The 18,839-nt window shown below is 39.1% G+C and overlaps 1 long non-coding RNA gene across 1 annotated transcript; it reads right to left on the bottom strand.

Moving 5' to 3' along the window:
* Positions 1-12,430: 12,430 nt before the first annotated feature.
* On the bottom strand, positions 12,431-15,376 carry LOC138350664 (uncharacterized). The gene is made up of 2 exons (XR_011222182.1): positions 14,785-15,376; positions 12,431-14,742 (listed from the first exon to the last, which is right to left on the bottom strand). It is a non-coding gene; the product is annotated as an uncharacterized lncRNA (long non-coding RNA).
* Positions 15,377-18,839: the final 3,463 nt, after the last annotated feature.

Raw genomic sequence — 18,839 nt, 5'->3', positions numbered from 1 at the left:
CAATTTATAATCCTTGCAATATATAATGCTTGCAATATATAATGCTCGCAATTTATAATGCTCGCAATTTATAATGCTTGCAATATATAATGCTCGCAATTTTAAATGCTCGCAATTTATAATGCTTCCAATATATAATGCTTGCAATATATAATGCTCGCAATATATAATGCTTGCAATATATAATGCTCGCAATTTATAATGCTCGCAATTTATAATGCTCGCGATATATAATGCTCGCGATATATAATGCTAGCTAATTTATAATGCTCGCGATATATAATGCTCGTAATTTATAATGCTCGCGATATATAATTTATAATGCTCGCGATATATAATGCTTCGCAATTTATAATGCTCGCAATATATAATGCTCGCAATTTATAATGCTCGCAATATATAATGCTCGCAATTTATAATGCTCGCGATATATAATGTTCGCAATTTATAATGCTCGCAATATATGATGCTTGTAAGATATAATGCTCGAATATATAATGATGGCAATATATAATGCTCGCAATATTTAATGCTCACAATATATAATGCTCGCAATATATAATGCTCGCAATTTATAATGCTCGCAATTTATAATGCTCGCAATATATGATGCTTGTAAGATATAATGCTCGAATATATAATGATGGCAATATATAATGCTCGCAATATTTAATGCTTGCAATATATAATGTTTGCAATTTATAACTGCTCTCAGTATATAATGATCACAGTATATAATGCTCGCAATATATAATGTTTGCAATATATAATGTTTGCAATATATAATTCTCGCAATTTATAATGCTCCCAATGTATAATGCTCCCAATTTATAATGCTCCCAATGTATAATGCTCCCAATTTATAATGCTCCAAATTTATAATGCTCCCCATTTTTTTTAATATTCTTTGCCATTTTGCTTATAATCCTTCCCATTGACCTGGGCTCTAGGGGACTCGAACCCTGGACCCCGAGGTGTGTAAGGCCCAAGCTAGCTCTCTCGACGGAGCTATTGAGCAACCTTAATAAGGAAAGCGGGAGATTTACGGGGCTATTCATGCCCGTGCCACCTCTAGGGTGGCTTAATATCAATCGGGGATGACATTTTTAGCTAATAATGCTTGGCGTAGAAATGTCATAATTAGGTACCCGGCTGCTCCCGGGTCTCCTGTCTTACCCTCTCTTCGTAGAGAGAGAGAGAGGGAGGGATAATGTGGAAGTAGAGAGAGTAGAAGTGAAGAAGTCATCACGATATAGTTATACCTCCTCGTGGACGTTTTCTTCCGTGTCGTATTCAAAGAAAACGTAGTAGAGTTGAGGATATACTCTGTAAAAACGGCGATCTGGCGTGATCGCCTTATGAGGGACTTCAGTATATTCCGGACACTTATGACCAGTATATTTTCTGCAGGAAAAGGTGTATAGATGGACAGACGTGTTTATACATAATGATAAGTCTGTCTGTCTGTCTGTCTGTCTGTCTGTCTGTCTGTCTGTCTGTCTGTCTGTCTGTCTGTCTCTCTCTCTCTCTCTCTCTCTCTCTCTCTCTCTCTCTCTCTCTCTCTCTCTCTCTCTCTCTCTCTCTCTCTCTCTCTCTCTCTCTGTCTCTCTCTCTCTCTCGCTCTCTCTCTCTCTCTCTCTCTCTCTCTCTCTCTCTCTCTCTCTCTCTCTCTCTCTCTCTCTCTCTCTCTCTCTCTCTCTCTCTCTCTCTCTCTCTCTCTCTCTCTCTCTCTCTCTCTCTCTCTCTCTCTCTCTCTCTCTCTCTCTCTCTCTCTCTCTCTCTCTCTCTCTCTCTCTCTCTCTCTCTCTCTCTCTCTCTCTCTCTGTCTCTCTCTCTCTCTCTCTCTCTCTCTCTCTCTCTCTCTCTCTCTCTCTCTCTCTCTCTCTCTCTCTCTCTCTCTCTGTCTCTCTCTCTCTCTGTCTCTCTCTCTCTCTCTCTCTCTCTCTCTCTCTCTCTCTCTCTCTCTCTCTCTCTCTCTCTCTCTCTCTCTGTCTCTCTCTCTCTCTCTCTCTCTCTCTCTCTCTCTCTCTCTCTCTCTCTCTCTCTCTCTCTCTCTCTCTGTCTCTCTCTCTCTCTCTCTCTCTCTCTCTCTCTCTCTCTCTCTCTCTCTCTCTCTCTCTCTCTCTCTCTCTCTCTCTCTCTCTCTCTGTCTTAAGAGAGAGAGAGAGAGAGAGTTCTAAAAAAAAGTTTAGAACAAAATTCAGGTAGTCTCACACTACCTGAATTTACCCGAAGGTCAACATCTCTCTAGTGGCCCCGACGGAGACAGGAAATCGGCGGCTTGTCAAAATGTCCCTCCAGATTTTATCTCGCTGGATTCTGAACTGCAGTAATGTCTTGTTATTTAGGGCTTGGGCGGGTAGGCGGTTCCAAAGTCATCTCCTGGTCTCAGTCTGTTGTTCCTTGTTTGTGTTAGGGGGCATCACGGCTGAGTGGACAACGCTCGGGGTTCGTAGTCCTGAGGTTCCGGGTTCTATCCCCGGCGGAGGCGGAAACAAATGGGACAGTTTCTTTAACCCTGATGCGCCTGTTCACCTAGCAGTAAATAGGTACCTGGGAGTTAGACAGCTGCTACGGGCTGCTGCTTCCTGGGGGTGTGTAATAAAAAGGAGGCCTGGTCGAGGACCGGGCCGCGGGGACGCTAAGCCCCGAAATCATCTCAAGATAACCTCAAGATAACCTTCAAGAGTTACATTACACTCTTGAAGAAGTTATCTGGCTTAATACCTTCCAATTTGTTCAGTAACTTACAAATTTACTGTAAGATCAGCCTTGTCATGTCCGGTTTGCTGTGTTAGTTAGTAGTGTGGCTCTGTTCATTTTTATTTCTAGTCTTAAAAAAATAAAAATGAATTTTGGAGACTTGATTTTTCAATTACCATCAACAGTGAAAAGAAATATAAGAAACATTGAGAAAATTCGTGTTAGAATTATTAATCTTACTTTTTCGGTCATATTTAATAATATATATATATATATATATATATATATATATATATATATATATATATATATATATATATATATATATATATATATATATATATATAAGCTACCAGGCCGTGCCTGAACTCGAAGTAAAGATGCTATCCCTTTGAACTTCACAGTCTAGGACCCTCAAAGACTGGGCCCCTTCCCTAAGGGGACACGTAGGTGGAAGATGAGATCAATCGTTACCTTCTTGCCGGCAGCTGGTTGGCTTGTTAGCGAGGACACCTATACGAACTGCCTCTTGCAGGCGATGAATCACAATAACGTGGCTGATGTAGGTTGACCAGACCACACACTAGAAGGTGAAGGGACGACGACGACGTTTCGGTCCGTCCTGGACCAATTCTTAAGCTGATTGTGAGATTGTGAGACACAATAGACTTGAGAATGGTCCAGGACGGACCGAAACGTCGTCGTCCCTTCACCTTCTAGTGTGTGGTCTGGTCAATGAGCTGCCTCGTATGGGCCAATAGCAGCTGCCTCGTATGGACCAATAGCAGCTGCCTCGTATGGGCCAATAGGAGCTGCCTCTTATGGACCAATAGGAGCTGCCTCATATGGACCAATAGCAGCTGCCTCGTATGGACCAATAGGAGCTGCCTCGTATGGACCAATAGGAGCTGCCTCGTATGGACCAATAGGAGCTGCCTCGTATGGACCAATAGGAGCTGCCTCGTATGGACCAATAGGAGCTGCCTCATATGGACCAATAGCAGCTACCTCGTATGGACCAATAGGAGCTGCCTCGTATGGACCAATAGGAGCTGCCTCGTATGGACCAATAGGAGCTGCCTCGTATGGACCAATAGGAGCTGCCTCGTATGGACCAATAGCAGCTGCCTCGTATGGACCAATAGCAGCTGCCTCGTATGGACCAATAGCAGCTGCCTCGTATGGACCAATAGCAGCTGCCTCGTATGGACCAATAGCAGCTGCCTCGTATGGACCAATAGCAGCTGCCTCGTATGGACCAATAGGAGCTGCCTCTTATGGCCAAGGTCTGGCCAAGAACCCCGTGGAGGGGGGGGGGGGAAGGGGAGTATTGACCCCTGAAATCATCAAAATAATGCTGGTTAGCATTGTAAGTGCCTGGCTACATCTGTGGTAGAAAAATAATGAAAAATCATCAAGAAAGGTGACCAAGCCATTAGACAGGTGAGCCTTAAGACAGGTGAGCCTTAAGACAGGTGAGCCTTGGTCACCTGTACTAGAGGCAAATGTTTCTTTTTCAGGAAAATAGAAACTCTACTTCGGTTAAAGACCTTCGAAGGTGTTCGTGTCGCGCTTAACAGCGCCCCGGAGCTGTGTTCTGACAAATGAAAGATGGTTTTAGATGACTTTCTCGTGTGTGTGTGTGTACTCACCTAGTTGTACTCACCTAGTTGTGTCTGCAGGATCGAGCATTGACTCTTGGATCCCGCCTTTCGAGCATCGGTTGTTTACAGCAATGACTCCTGTCCTATTTCCCTATCATACCTGGTTTTAAAATTATGAATAGTATTTGCTTCCACAACCTGTTCCTGAAGTGCATTCCATTTCCCCACTACTCTCACGCTAAAAGAAAACTTCCTAACATCTCTGTGACTCATTTGAGTTTCAAGCTTCCATCCATGTCCTCTCGTTCTGTTACTATTCCGTGTGAACATTTCGTCTATGTCCACTCTGTCAATTCCTCTGAGTATCTTATACGTTCCTATCATGTCCCCCCTCTCCCTTCTTCTTTCTAGTGTCGTAAGGCACAGTTCCCTCAGGCGCTCTTCATACCCCATCCCTCGTAGCTCTGGGACGAGTCTCGTTGCAAACCTCTGAACCTTTTCCAGTTTCATTATATGCTTCTTCAGATGGGGACTCCATGATGAGGCGGCATACTCTAAGACTGGCCTTACGTAGGCAGTGTAAAGCGCCCTAAATGCCTCCTTACTTAGGTTTCTGAATGATGTTCTAACTTTTGCCAGTGTAGAGTACGCTGCTGTCGTTATCCTATTAATATGTGCCTCAGGAGATAGATTAGGTGTTACGTCCACCCCCAGGTCTCTTTCACGCGTCGTTACAGGTAGGCTGTTCCCCTTCATTGTGTACTGTCCCTTTGGTCTCCTATCTCCTAGTCCCATTTCCATAACTTTACATTTGCTCGTGTTGAATTCTAGTAGCCATTTCTCTGACCATCTCTGCAATCTGTTCAGGTCCTCTTGGAGGATCCTGCAATCCTCATCTGTCACAACTCTTCTCATCAACTTTGCATCATCCGCAAACATCGACATGTAGGACTCTACGCCTGTAAACATGTCGTTAACATATACAAGAAATAGAATTGGTCCCAGCACCGATCCTTGTGGTACTCCACTTGTTACTGTTCGCCAGTCCGACTTCTCGCCCCTTACCGTAACTCTTTGGCTCCTTCCTGTTAGGTAGTTCCTTATCCATTCTAGGACCTTTCCCCCCACCCCCGCCTGCCTCTCGAGCTTGAACAGCAGTCTCATGTGCGGTACTGTATCAAAGGCTTTTTGGCAGTCCAGAAATATGCAGTCTGCCCAACCATCTCTGTCCTGTCTTATCCTCGTTATTTTATCATAGAATTCCAGAAGGTTTGTTAGGCACGATTTCCCTGTCCAGAACCCATGTTGATGTTTGTTCACAAACCTAATGTTCTCCAGGTGTGCAACCAGTCGCAGCCTAATTATTCTTTCCAGTATTTTACAGGGGATGCTTGTCAGTGATACAGGTCTGTAGTTAAGTGCCTCCTCCCTATCTCCTTTCTTGAAGATCGGCACGACATTTGCCTTCTTCCAGCAACTGGGCAATTCTCCTGACATAAGTGACTCATTAAAGATCATTGCCAGAGGCACGCTGAGGGCCTGTGAACGACCAAGTGTGTATGTGTGTGGGTGTGTGTGTGTGGGTGTGTGTGTGTGTGTGTGTGTGTGTGTGTGTGTGTGTGTGTGTGTGTGTGTGTGTGTGTGTGTGTGTATGGCTGTATAGTGGGGTCAAGGGAGTGAGATATATATATATATATATATATATATATATATATATATATATATATATATATATATATATATATATATATATATACAGAGAGAGAGAGAGAGAGAGAGAGAGAGAGAGAGAGAGAGAGAGAGAGAGAGAGAGAGAGAGAGAGAGAGAGAGAGAGAGAGAGAGAGAGACAGAGAGAGAGAGAGAGAGAGAGAGAGAGAGAGAGACAGACAGACAGAGAGAGAGAGAGAGAGAGAGCCCGCTTTCCTTTCACTGTTTACTGAGAGTGAAAGCCCCTGGGAAAGGCTCTCTCTCTCTTCACTCTTGGTGAGTGTGAGGAGCAGCAAGAGTCGACTGTTGTCTCAGTTCCATTTGTATTTAGCTGCCACAGTCAAAAGGATTTTTTTTTGTGCATACGATGATTGATTGCAAGTCTTGCAGGAACTGCCTTTGTTGTCCTCAACTTTCTTGCTGCCACGACATGTTTAGCATCATAATAAATGACGTGAAGAAAGCCTGTGTCCTAAGTCCACTACGGGCTCGCCATTGCCCGTGCTACTTAGAATTTTGTGGATATGTGTAAATGTGGTACATACATGTGGTACACACAACATGTAGTACACACAACATGTGGTACACACAACATGTGGTACACACAACATGTGGTACACACATGTGGTACACACATCTCATGACTTAACCTATATGGAACAATCGTATCTTTAGCCATTGTACTATCAATACAATGGCTAGTTACCCAAATCGAGCAAGAATGGTCTCTAACGACAAACTAGGCGCTGTTAGCGCACCCAGAGTTTATAGCCATGTCAGAGGTGAGGGATAGATCACGTAAGTGCATCTGGCTCGTCCCTCCGAACCTGTTTGGCATAGTTGGAAGAGAAAGTGTACAGGTACACTACACAAAGGTGTGGCTTAGCATGAGAGACAGAGAGAGAGGGGGTACTCACCTATTTCTCCTTTGCCGGAGGTGTTGTGGTGGCGGGTTGAGCTCTGGCTCTTTGGTCCCGCCTCTCAACCGTCAATCAACTGGTGTACAGGTTCCTGAGCCTATTGGGCTCTATCATATCTACACTTGAAACTGTGTATGGAGTCAGCCTCCACCACATCACTGCCTAATGCATTCCACCTGTTAACCACTCTGACACTAAAAAAGTTCTTTCTAATATCTCTGTGGCTCATTTGGGCACTCAGTTTCCACCTGTGTCCCCTAGTGCGTGTGCCCCTTGTGTTGAATAGCCTGTCTTTATCTACCCTATCAATTCCCTTGAGAATCTTGAATGTGGTGATCATGTCCCCCCTAACTCTTCTGTCTTCCAACGAAGTGAGGTTTAACTCCCGTAATCTCTCCTCGTAGCTCATACCTCTCAGCTCGGGTACTAGTCTGGTGGCAAACCTTTGAACCTTTTCCAGTTTAGTCTTATGCTTGACTAGATATGGACTCCATGCTGGTGCCGCATACTCCAGGATTGGTCTGACATATGTGGTATATAATGTTCTGAAAGATTCCTTACGCAAGTTTCTAAAGGCCGTTCTTATGTTAGCCAACCTGGCATGTATGTATGACAACTGTATGTATGTATGTATGTATGTATGTATGTATGTATGTATGTATGTATGTATGTATGTATGTATGTATGTATGTATGTATGTATGTATACCCATTTCTCAACTGTAAACGATTGCCTGTAATTAATAATTAAAATTGAAATAAATTATCCCGTTAGATGTGACTAACAGTGTTTTGTTTCGCTTATAAAATCTTTTGATCTAGCATAATTATTTTGAGCCTTTTTTCTGTTGAAAATAACACCGTTTCCCAATATTTTCATATTATGTAACTATATGTTATTTTTAAAATCCTTCACATCAACTAATATTGGAAAACAAGGAGCGGTAAGACAGGAACCTCTTATCAGAAGGGTTTTGGCATTATCGCAATGTCACGATGAATTGTGAGACGGAATGCCTTATCTCCGCGATAGCCGCAAGTCATTGTAGGTTATTTTACCTTGATATCTTGGCGTAAAGTCTTAGCGAGATGATGAACAGTCAGCGATAAATACTCAGTTAGAAAGTTTACTTTCATTATACTTTACTTTAGAGGTATACTAATTTAAGTATTAATCAAAGTTCATAATGCAATCAATTTTCCTTTCGTATTTGGGTTGAAAGTATACACATAATGTATGTATGCTTGGCCTAGTATGCAAGGCCCGATTTGCCTAACTGGCAAAGTGATTTTTTTGTGATTTCAAATAGCTTTTTTCATTTAATATTACTATTCTATATTAACAACATGAACTATTGGTAGATTACGTTAGATTAAGTTTAATAAAAAATTTATGTTATTTATTTTACATTGAGTTTAAATTATTACATACAAATAATTTATAAATATTAGATAAATTTCCGGAAATTTAGGCTTGTTAGGCAACTTCCTGTGTACGCACGATACTGTGTACGTTCGAGAGGTGATCCTAAACGTCATGGGTTCGAATCCTGGTTGGGTCATATATACTTTTTAGTGATAAATATATAAATTAGATTTATCACGGATAGTGTGTGTGTCTGGGAAGCCTAAGGATGTGAGTTCGATGCCAATGAGATATATACAAGAGTTGTTACATGGTTGTAGAGCCACTAGTACGCGTAGCGTTTCGGGCAGGTCCCTGGAATACGATCCCTGCCGCGAAGAATCCTTGTTACAACCAAGTACACATTTTACTGTTGAGTTAAACAGAGGCTACAGTTAAGGAATTGTGCCCAGTAAATCCTCCCCGGCCAGGATACGAACCCATGACATAGCGCTCGCGGAACGCCAGGCGAGTGTCTTACCACTGCACCACGGAGACTCTGATTATTATCGTCAGTTGACTTTGTGTGGTACACAGTCAAGGTTATTTGACGGGGCTGCAGGCAGTCCTTACTGAACAGTTCAAACGTTCAGATTTGGTTCAAATGAACAAGTCTCCCCAGTAAGTTAATGCAGCTCGACCTGGGAGTTAATGCTCGGCCACAGCACGCTGGACTTGTGATCCTGTGGTCCTGGGTTCGAATCCAGGCGCCGGCGAGAAACAATGGGCAGAGTTTCTTTCACCCTATGCCCCTGTTACCTAGCAGTAAAATAGGTACCTGGGTGTTAGCCAGCTGTCACGGGCTGCTTCCTGGGGGTGGAGGTCCTGGTCGAGGACCGGGCCGCGGGGACACTAAAGCCCCGAAATCATCTCAAGATAACCTCAAGATAACCCCATCCTTTCAAACGGGGACATCACGTCAATTTTGCGACTGTCTATGAATTATAATATATCAGTTTTGCGTAGCATTGTACTGTTCGAAAGAGCTATCTATCACCACTCTCCAGTAGATCTATTTTTACCCAACTGAATATGCGTAAAATGAATATAGAAATATTCACATTCTAACTTGCTAAAAAAAAATGAACTAGTGCCATTGGTTGATAAATGTTATCCCTACAGTGACATTGTGACATCAATGAGCGTATAACAGACAACAATAGTCTGACATTTGTAATACGTTATCTAAGCGCACAATGATCAGACAAGGAGGCAGATAAGGAACAATATTTTGGCCATGATATTTCGGCTATTAGGATACAGTCATTATGCAAGTACTCAGTCGTGTGTATATATATACATATATATATATACATATATATATATATATATATATATATATATATATATATATATATATATATATATATATATATATATATATATATATATATATATATATATATATGCGAACAAGCCTGAATGGTCTCCAGGACTACATGCAACTGAAAACTCTATATATATATATATATATATATATATATATATCTTCAAGAGTATATATATATACCGAGAAGTGCGTTACCCCATAACTCGTTAGCCGTTGCATCCGTTAACTACAGACCTAGCTAGCTAGGGAGAACAATGCGTGATGTTCTCTGAGATAACAGAGATAAAATCTAAATTTTTTACCTGTATAGATAACTGAGTGTTACAATCTGGAAAAAAAACGACATCACATCACTGAAAGTAACGAATAATAACGTAAATTTTTTACGTTTTTTTACGTTTACGTTTTTTACGTTTTTTACGTTTTTGTAAATTTTTTACGTTAAAGAATATGAATTTCTCGAACAAAAGAATTTTGCAGTTCTCTCTTTTTCATTATTTACAAGCCTAGCTATACATAGCAATGTGCTGCTAATCTTGAGGTTATCTTGAGGTTATCTTGAGATGATTTCGGGGCTTTTAGTGTCCCCGCGGCCCGGTCCTCGGCCAGGCCTCCACCCCCAGGAAGCAGCCCGTGACAGCTGACTAACTCCCAAGTACCTATTTACTGCTAGGTAACAGGGGCATTCAGGGTGAAAGAAACTTTGCCCATTTGTTTCTGCCTCGTGCGGGAATCGAACCCGCGCCACAGAATTACGAGTCCTGCGCGCTATCCACCAGGCTACGAGGCCCCCCTATTCTATACGAAAGATTAGATAGTGTAGATAAAGAAAAAGTAGCTATAAGTTCATATAACATTCCTATACCACAGGCTGGTTAGTCATATATGGAATCAGAGGAGAAAATACCTGCCGCAATACAAAAAAAATATATTAAATTTGTATCATAATAACTTCATGATTTTTATAAGAGCTAAGCGCTGAATCGTGGAAATATTATAATATAATTATTTTTACCAGTTTTTATAAGATTTCTCTCAAATAATATCTTTTTTTTTTATTTTTAACAAGCTTAGGTATATACACAGCAATGTGCTGCTAGCCTATTCTATATGAGAGATTACAATAGATAAAAAACTAGCTATAAGTTCACCTAATCTTTCCATTTCACAGGACGGCCAGTCATACATGGAATCAGGAGAGGATAAGAAATATAAGGCTGATCTAGTAGCCTCCACTAGCAACATTTGAGTACAGCACAAGAATATCTTCCAATGATTGACCAGACCACACACTAGAAAATGAAGGGACGACGACGTTTCGGTCCGTCCTGGACCATTCTCGCAATCGACTTGAGAATGGTCCAGGACGGACCGGAAACGTCGTCGTCCCTTCACCTTCTAGTGTGTGGTCTGGTCAACATACTTCAGCCACGTTATTGTGACTCATCGTCTGAATATCTTCCAATATTCCTGAGTGTATGAAGTAATTACAGAGCTCAAAGTACCTCATACCATTAGGTCTGAAGTCACTGATAACAGAGTGAAGTCACCTGATAACAGGTCTGAAGTCACTGATAACAGGGCAATCACAGATATAGTGTTGGAGAGTATGTTCCCAGCTCTTGTTTACATAGTTTACAATTGGAATGTTCACCAATTTCACGTTGGACTTGTTATCCTGTGGTCCCGGGTTCGATTCCGGGCGCCGGCGAGAAACAATGGGCATTTCTTTCACCCTATGCCCCTGTTACCTAGCAGTAAAATAGGTACCTGGGTGTTAGTCAGCTGTCACGGGCTGCTTCCTGGGGGTGGAGGCCTGGTCGAGGACCGGGCCGCGGGGACACTAAAGCCCCGAAATCATCTCAAGATAACCATTATGGGATTCATTACTTGTAGCCGCTTGCCATAGATATCTGAGCCTAATTCCTCAATAAACCTGTATTAAATGTTCCCCTGACAGTATTGGTCATAGTATCAAATTTAGGTAAATCGTAAAACAGTTTACATATCAAACTTTTTCATTGAAAACTTGACAAGTGCGTACGAGTTAATAATGAACTTATCTAAATAATTGAGAAGTTTATATTCAGAATATAATCATATATATATATATATATATATATATATATATATATATATATATATATATATATATATGTCGTACCTAGTAGCCAGAACGCACTTTTTGGCCTACTATTCAAGGCCTAATTTGCCTAATAAGCCAAGTTTTCCTGAAATAATATATTTTCTCTAATTTTTTTCTTATGAATTGATAAAGCTACCCATTTCAATATGTATTAGGTCAATTTTTTTATTGGAGTTAAAATTAACGTAGATATATGACCGAACCTAACCAACCCTACCTAACCTAACCTAACCTATATTTATAGGTTAGGTTAGGTTAGGTAGCCGAAAAAGTTAGGTTAGGTTAGGTTAGGTAGGTTAGGTAGTCGAAAAAACATTAATTCATGAAAACTTGGCTTATTAGGCAAATCGGGCCTTGCAAAGTAGGCTGAGAAGTGCGTTCTGGCTATTAGGTACGACATATATATATATATGGACTATTAAAACGAAAATGACTAACGATGCAATTTAGTCTTGTCCCAGTGTTCCTTTGGGGCTGTGATTCATACGTCAGGCTGCGAGCAGCCGCGTCCAACAGCCTGGTTGATCAGACCATCAACCAGGAAGGCCCAGCCAGAGACCGGGCCGCGGGGACCTTCATCCCCGGAATCAACGCAGAGGGAAACAGAAACGCAGATCATTTTGGTGACTGTTATTTTATATATCAAATCGATATAGCACTACAAATCATATATATATATATCCAATATTAAAACATATCGCATTGAGCAACAGAATAGATTTTAAATTCAATGGACATCTCATAATTAAAATATTTTAAAAATTGAATATTAAATAAATAATTTTTTATTTAAATTTTTAATATTAATAATATTTTTAATATTAATAATCACATTGATTACCTAAATTTATGGTCTCCACAAAATTATTTATGTAATTATTAAATTTTTTCAAGGAATGTATATTTAAAGCATTTTTTTTTAGTAAAATGGTAAATATACATTTACTATAGGAATATTTATTTAAATGTGTTTGAACAAAATGTTTTAAGTTCAATGAATATTTTAATAATAAAATTTTTGATTTTAAAACTCACATGTTTGAATAAATTATATTTAAACATGAACTTACATAATAATTTTTTTGATTAATAATTTTCACATAAAAGTTATGTATATAAATTAAATTTAGCATATAAATTTTCACGATTTTTAACGTCGTCTGTAGTGAGAAAAATTAAAAATAAAAAAGATGCATATATTTGTACTTTTAAAATTAGTTTTGTACAAATATTTACTTAATGTATAATGCAGTTTAATTTATTGCATACCTTTTCGCAAGTTTTTATTTTATATTTTAAATCAAACTGTAGAGCAATGACACACTAGATATCTATAAGATATCTTACGGGGTTATTCATGCCCGTGCCACCTCTTGGGTGGCTTAATCTTGATCAATCATCAATCATTAACCTTCCCAACCTGCTTTAAATATTAATATTTTAACATATCAATAAAATTAAATAAAAATTATTATCGGAATTATTATCTCCAGAACAGGAGGTTCGAGTCACTCCATCGCTTCAAAATTATTTCCATTGCTATTACGTTATTGTGATTTCATTGTAATTGCGAAAAGTAAATAAATATTACAAATAATATAAAAGCATTTGATATTATTAATTGTTTAAAAAAAATTAACATAACATAGTTGAGAAATCTAAAAAAAAAAAAATCGCCAAACATATATATTACTTAGGACGGATTTTTATGTTACAATCAATACAATTGATTGATTGATATATCAATGATAATTATATAAACAATAAATAATAATATAAACTTAGATTTTTAATAATTTATGAGGAACCAAAAATCAGGTATGTGTCGCTGACCAAATTGGAAATTCGCCCTGTGAGAGATTTTGACCAATAATATTCTGGGCGTCCAGAGACGCGAGTTCAATCCCATTTCAACGCTACAATATTCTGACTCAGATTTTCATATCATTTGACTGAAATATATTAACTCTATTTGATAATTAAATTTGTTTAGCTGAATTGCATAAAGAAACTAATAGATATATTTTTGGAATCCTCAATATATTTTTAATAATTGCAGAATTTAAATTTTTGTTTAAGATATTTTTGAAAGGCTTGAATTATCAAAAGCGTTTTATCCCATATACGGGATTATATCCACTCCAGAGGGATAGGGAGGTGTAGGCCTAGAGTAGGCTGGATAGGCATGTTGTAAGCCAGCATAATTTAGTAGGCCTACACGACGATGTTAAGGGGGGGGGGTAGGGGTCTGGATAGTGGCTTATGCCTTAGGCTTATACAGGGGCCCCTTAGAGACTAATTTTGTCTGACATAAACATATGAGGAATAGAGACCTATATGAATGTGTGTTTGATATAGGCTTAAAGAGATGGACGGGGGGGGGGGTGAAGAATAGAGGCCCAGATAAATGGTTATTTGCCGTAGGCCTACGCTTATTACGGAAAGTGGAGAGGACACAAATGAATGAGAGTCTTCTGTAGGGATTTGTTTGTCAACAGAAACACGTGACATGAGAGGATAAACTTTGTTTGTCAACAGAAACACGTGACATGAGAGGATAAACTTTGTTTGTCAACAGTAACACGTGACATGAGAGAGTAAACTTTGTTTGTCAACAGTAACACGTGACATGAGAGGATAAAACTTTGTTTGTCAACAGTAACACGTGACATGAGAGGATAAAACTTTGTTTGTCAACAGTAACACGTGACATGAGAGAGTAAACTTTGTTTGTCAACAGTAACACGTGACATGAGAGAGTAAACTTTGTTTGTCAACAGAAACACGTGACATGAGAGGATAAAACTTTGTTTGTCAACAGTAACACGTGACATGAGAGGATAAAACTTTGTTTGTCAACAGTAACACGTGACATGAGAGAGTAAACTTTGTTTGTCAACAGTAACACGTGACATGAGAGGATAAAACTTTGTTTGTCAACAGTAACACGTGACATGAGAGGATAAAACTTTGTTTGTCAACAGTAACACGTGACATGAGAGAGTAAACTTTGTTTGTCAACAGTAACACGTGACATGAGACGGTAAACTTATATGTCCTTAAGCTTATCAACACAAGGGAAGATGTATTGTCGGAAGCTTATGTTTTAGAGGAAGAAAGTATTGCGGCCTAATCTTACAACGTGCTAAAATACTCATTGCCGGAAGCTTAAATCAGCTTGAGTCAAAGATTCTTGGCATTTTACTTACAATACTGGGTCGTAAGTTTACAGCACCGGGAGGAGATGGTGGTGCCATTAGCTTACAACACTAGGAAGAGTGTTCTAAGTTTACAACACCAACAGATTGTAGTGTCGTAAGTTTACAACACCAACAGATTGTAGTGTCGTAAGTTTACAACACCAACAGATTGTAGTGTCGTAAGTTTACAACACCAACAGATTGTAGTGTCGTAAGTTTACAACACCAACAGATTTTAGTGTCGTAAGTTTACAACACCAACAGATTGTAGTGTCGTAAGTTTACAATACCAATAGATTGTAGTGTCGTAAGTTTACAACACCAACAGATTGTAGTGTCGTAAGTTTACAATACCAACAGATTGTAGTGTCGTAAGTTTACAACACCAACAGATTGTAGTGTCGTAAGTTTACAACACCAACAGATTGTAGTGTCGTAAGTTTACAACACCAACAGATTGTAGTGTCGTAAGTTTACAATACCAACAGATTGTAGTGTCGTAAGTTTACAACACCAACAGATTGTAGTGTCGTAAGTTTACAACACCAACAGATTGTAGTGTCGTAAGTTTACAACACCAACAGATTGTAGTGTCGTAAGTTTACAACACCAACAGATTGTAGTGTCGTAAGTTTACAACACCAACAGATTGTAGTGTCGTAAGTTTACAACACCAACAGATTGTAGTGTCGTAAGTTTACAACACCAACAGATTGTAGTGTCGTAAGTTTACAACACCAACAGATTTTAGTGTCGTAAGTTTACAACACCAACAGATTGTAGTGTCGTAAGTTTACAATACCAACAGATTGTAGTGACGTAAGTTTACAACACCAACAGATTGTAGTGTCGTAAGTTTACAATACCAACAGATTGTAGTGTCGTAAGTTTACAACACCAACAGATTGTAGTGTCGTAAGTTTACAACACCAACAGATTGTAGTGTCGTAAGTTTACAACACCAACAGATTGTAGTGTCGTAAGTTTACAATACCAACAGATTGTAGTGTCGTAAGTTTACAACACCAACAGATTGTAGTGTCGTAAGTTTACAATACCAACAGATTGTAGTGTCGTAAGTTTACAACACCAACAGATTGTAGTGTCGTAAGTTTACAACACCAACAGATTGTAGTGTCGTAAGTTTACAACACCAACAGATTGTAGTGTCGTAAGTTTACAACACCAACAGATTGTAGTGTCGTAAGTTTACAACACCAACAGATTGTAGTGTCGTAAGTTTACAACACCAACAGATTGTAGTGTCGTAAGTTTACAACACCAACAGATTGTAGTGTCGTAAGTTTACAACACCAACAGATTTTAGTGTCGTAAGTTTACAACACCAACAGATTGTAGTGTCGTAAGTTTACAACACCAACAGATTTTAGTGTCGTAAGTTTACAACACCAACAGATTGTAGTGTCGTAAGTTTACAATACCAACAGATTGTAGTGTCGTAAGTTTACAACACCAACAGATTGTAGTGTCGTAAGTTTACAATACCAACAGATTGTAGTGTCGTAAGTTTACAACACCAACAGATTGTAGTGTCGTAAGTTTACAACACCAACAGATTTTAGTGTCGTAAGTTTACAACACCAACAGATTGTAGTGTCGTAAGTTTACAACACCAACAGATTGTAGTGTCGTAAGTTTACAACACCAACAGATTGTAGTGTCGTAAGTTTACAACACCAACAGATTTTAGTGTCGTAAGTTTACAACACCAACAGATTGTAGTGTCGTAAGTTTACAACACCAACAGATTGTAGTGTCGTAAGTTTACAACACCAACAGATTGTAGTGTCGTAAGTTTACAATACCAACAGATTGTAGTGTCGTAAGTTTACAATACCAACAGATTGTAGTGTCGTAAGTTTACAACACCAACAGATTGTAGTGTCGTAAGTTTACAATACCAACAGATTGTAGTGTCGTAAGTTTACAACACCAACAGATTGTAGTGTCGTAAGTTTACAACACCAACAGATTGTAGTGTCGTAAGTTTACAACACCAACAGATTGTAGTGTCGTAAGTTTACAACACCAACAGATTGTAGTGTCGTAAGTTTACAACACCAGCAGATTGTAGTGTCGTAAGTTTACAACACCAGCAGATTGTAGTGTCGTAAGTTTACAACACCAACAGATTGTAGTGTCGTAAGTTTACAACACCAACAGATTGTAGTGTCGTAAGTTTACAATACCAACAGATTGTAGTGTCGTAAGTTTACAACACCAACAGATTGTAGTGTCGTAAGTTTACAATACCAACAGATTGTAGTGTCGTAAGTTTACAACACCAACAGATTGTAGTGTCGTAAGTTTACAACACCAACAGATTGTAGTGTCGTAAGTTTACAACACCAACAGATTGTAGTGTCGTAAGTTTACAACACCAACAGATTGTAGTGTCGTAAGTTTACAACACCAACAGATTGTAGTGTCGTAAGTTTACAATACCAACAGATTGTAGTGTCGTAAGTTTACAACACCAACAGATTGTAGTGTCGTAAGTTTACAATACCAACAGATTGTAGTGTCGTAAGTTTACAACACCAACAGATTGTAGTGTCGTAAGTTTACAACACCAACAGATTGTAGTGTCGTAAGTTTACAACACCAACAGATTGTAGTGTCGTAAGTTTACAATACCAACAGATTGTAGTGTCGTAAGTTTACAACACCAACAGATTGTAGTGTCGTAAGTTTACAACACCAACAGATTGTAGTGTCGTAAGTTTACAACACCAACAGATTGTAGTGTCGTAAGCTTGCTACACGAGGGGGGAAGAGTATGGCGTAAGTTTACAACAACAAGGAAGATTGGACCGTAAGTCCAGTCACACAGGGGCGATGATCATTAAGCTTACAACACACGGAGGAAGCTTGGGCCGTAAGCTTAAAGCCCGGAAGACTTGGAGAGATATTTGTCTTACGCTTTCAAGCTGGAGGTTGGGGGGGGGGTTAATATGTAGTAAGTTTACCCTCTAGAGTGAGTGGAGGTACTTAGGCTTACAGCAGTGGTAAGGAGATAGTTCTGTCTTAAGCTTACAACACGAGTGGAAGATTATGCATAAACTTACAACATGAGTGGAAGATTATGCATTAAACTTACAACATGAGTGGAAGATTATGCATAAACTTACAACATGAGTGGAAGATTATGCATTAAACTTACAACATGAGTGGAAGATTATGCATTAAACTTACAACATGAGTGGAAGATTATGCATAAACTTACAACACGAGTGGAAGATTATGCATAAACTTACAACATGAGTGGAAGATTATGCATTAAACTTACAACATGGGTGGAAGATTATGCATTAAACTTACAACATGAGTGGAAGATTATGCATTAAACTTACAACATGGGTGGAAGATTATGCATTAAACTTACAACATGAGTGGAAGATTATGCATTAAACTTACAACATGAGTGGAAGATTATGCATTAAACTTACAACATGGGTGGAAGATTATGCATTAAACTTACAACATGAGTGGAAGATTATGCATAAACTTACAACATGAGTGGAAGATTATGCATTAAACTTACAACATGGGTGGAAGATTATGCATTAAACTTACACCATGAGTGGAAGATAATGCATTAAACTTACAACATGGGTGGAAGATTATGCATTAAACTTACAACATGAGTGGAAGATTATGCATTAAACTTACAACATGGGTGGAAGATTATGCATTAAACTTACAACATGAGTGGAAGATTATGCATTAAACTTACAACACGGGCGGAAGATTAAGTCGTAAGCTTACGAACCGAATATTGTCGTGTCGTAAGTTTAACAAAC

This window comes from Procambarus clarkii, chromosome 46 (genome assembly GCF_040958095.1).
Source record: "Procambarus clarkii isolate CNS0578487 chromosome 46, FALCON_Pclarkii_2.0, whole genome shotgun sequence".
Classification (NCBI taxonomy): domain Eukaryota; kingdom Metazoa; phylum Arthropoda; class Malacostraca; order Decapoda; family Cambaridae; genus Procambarus; species Procambarus clarkii.
Note: the sequence above shows the minus strand (reverse complement) of the source record. Positions and strands in the feature narration are given on the sequence as shown.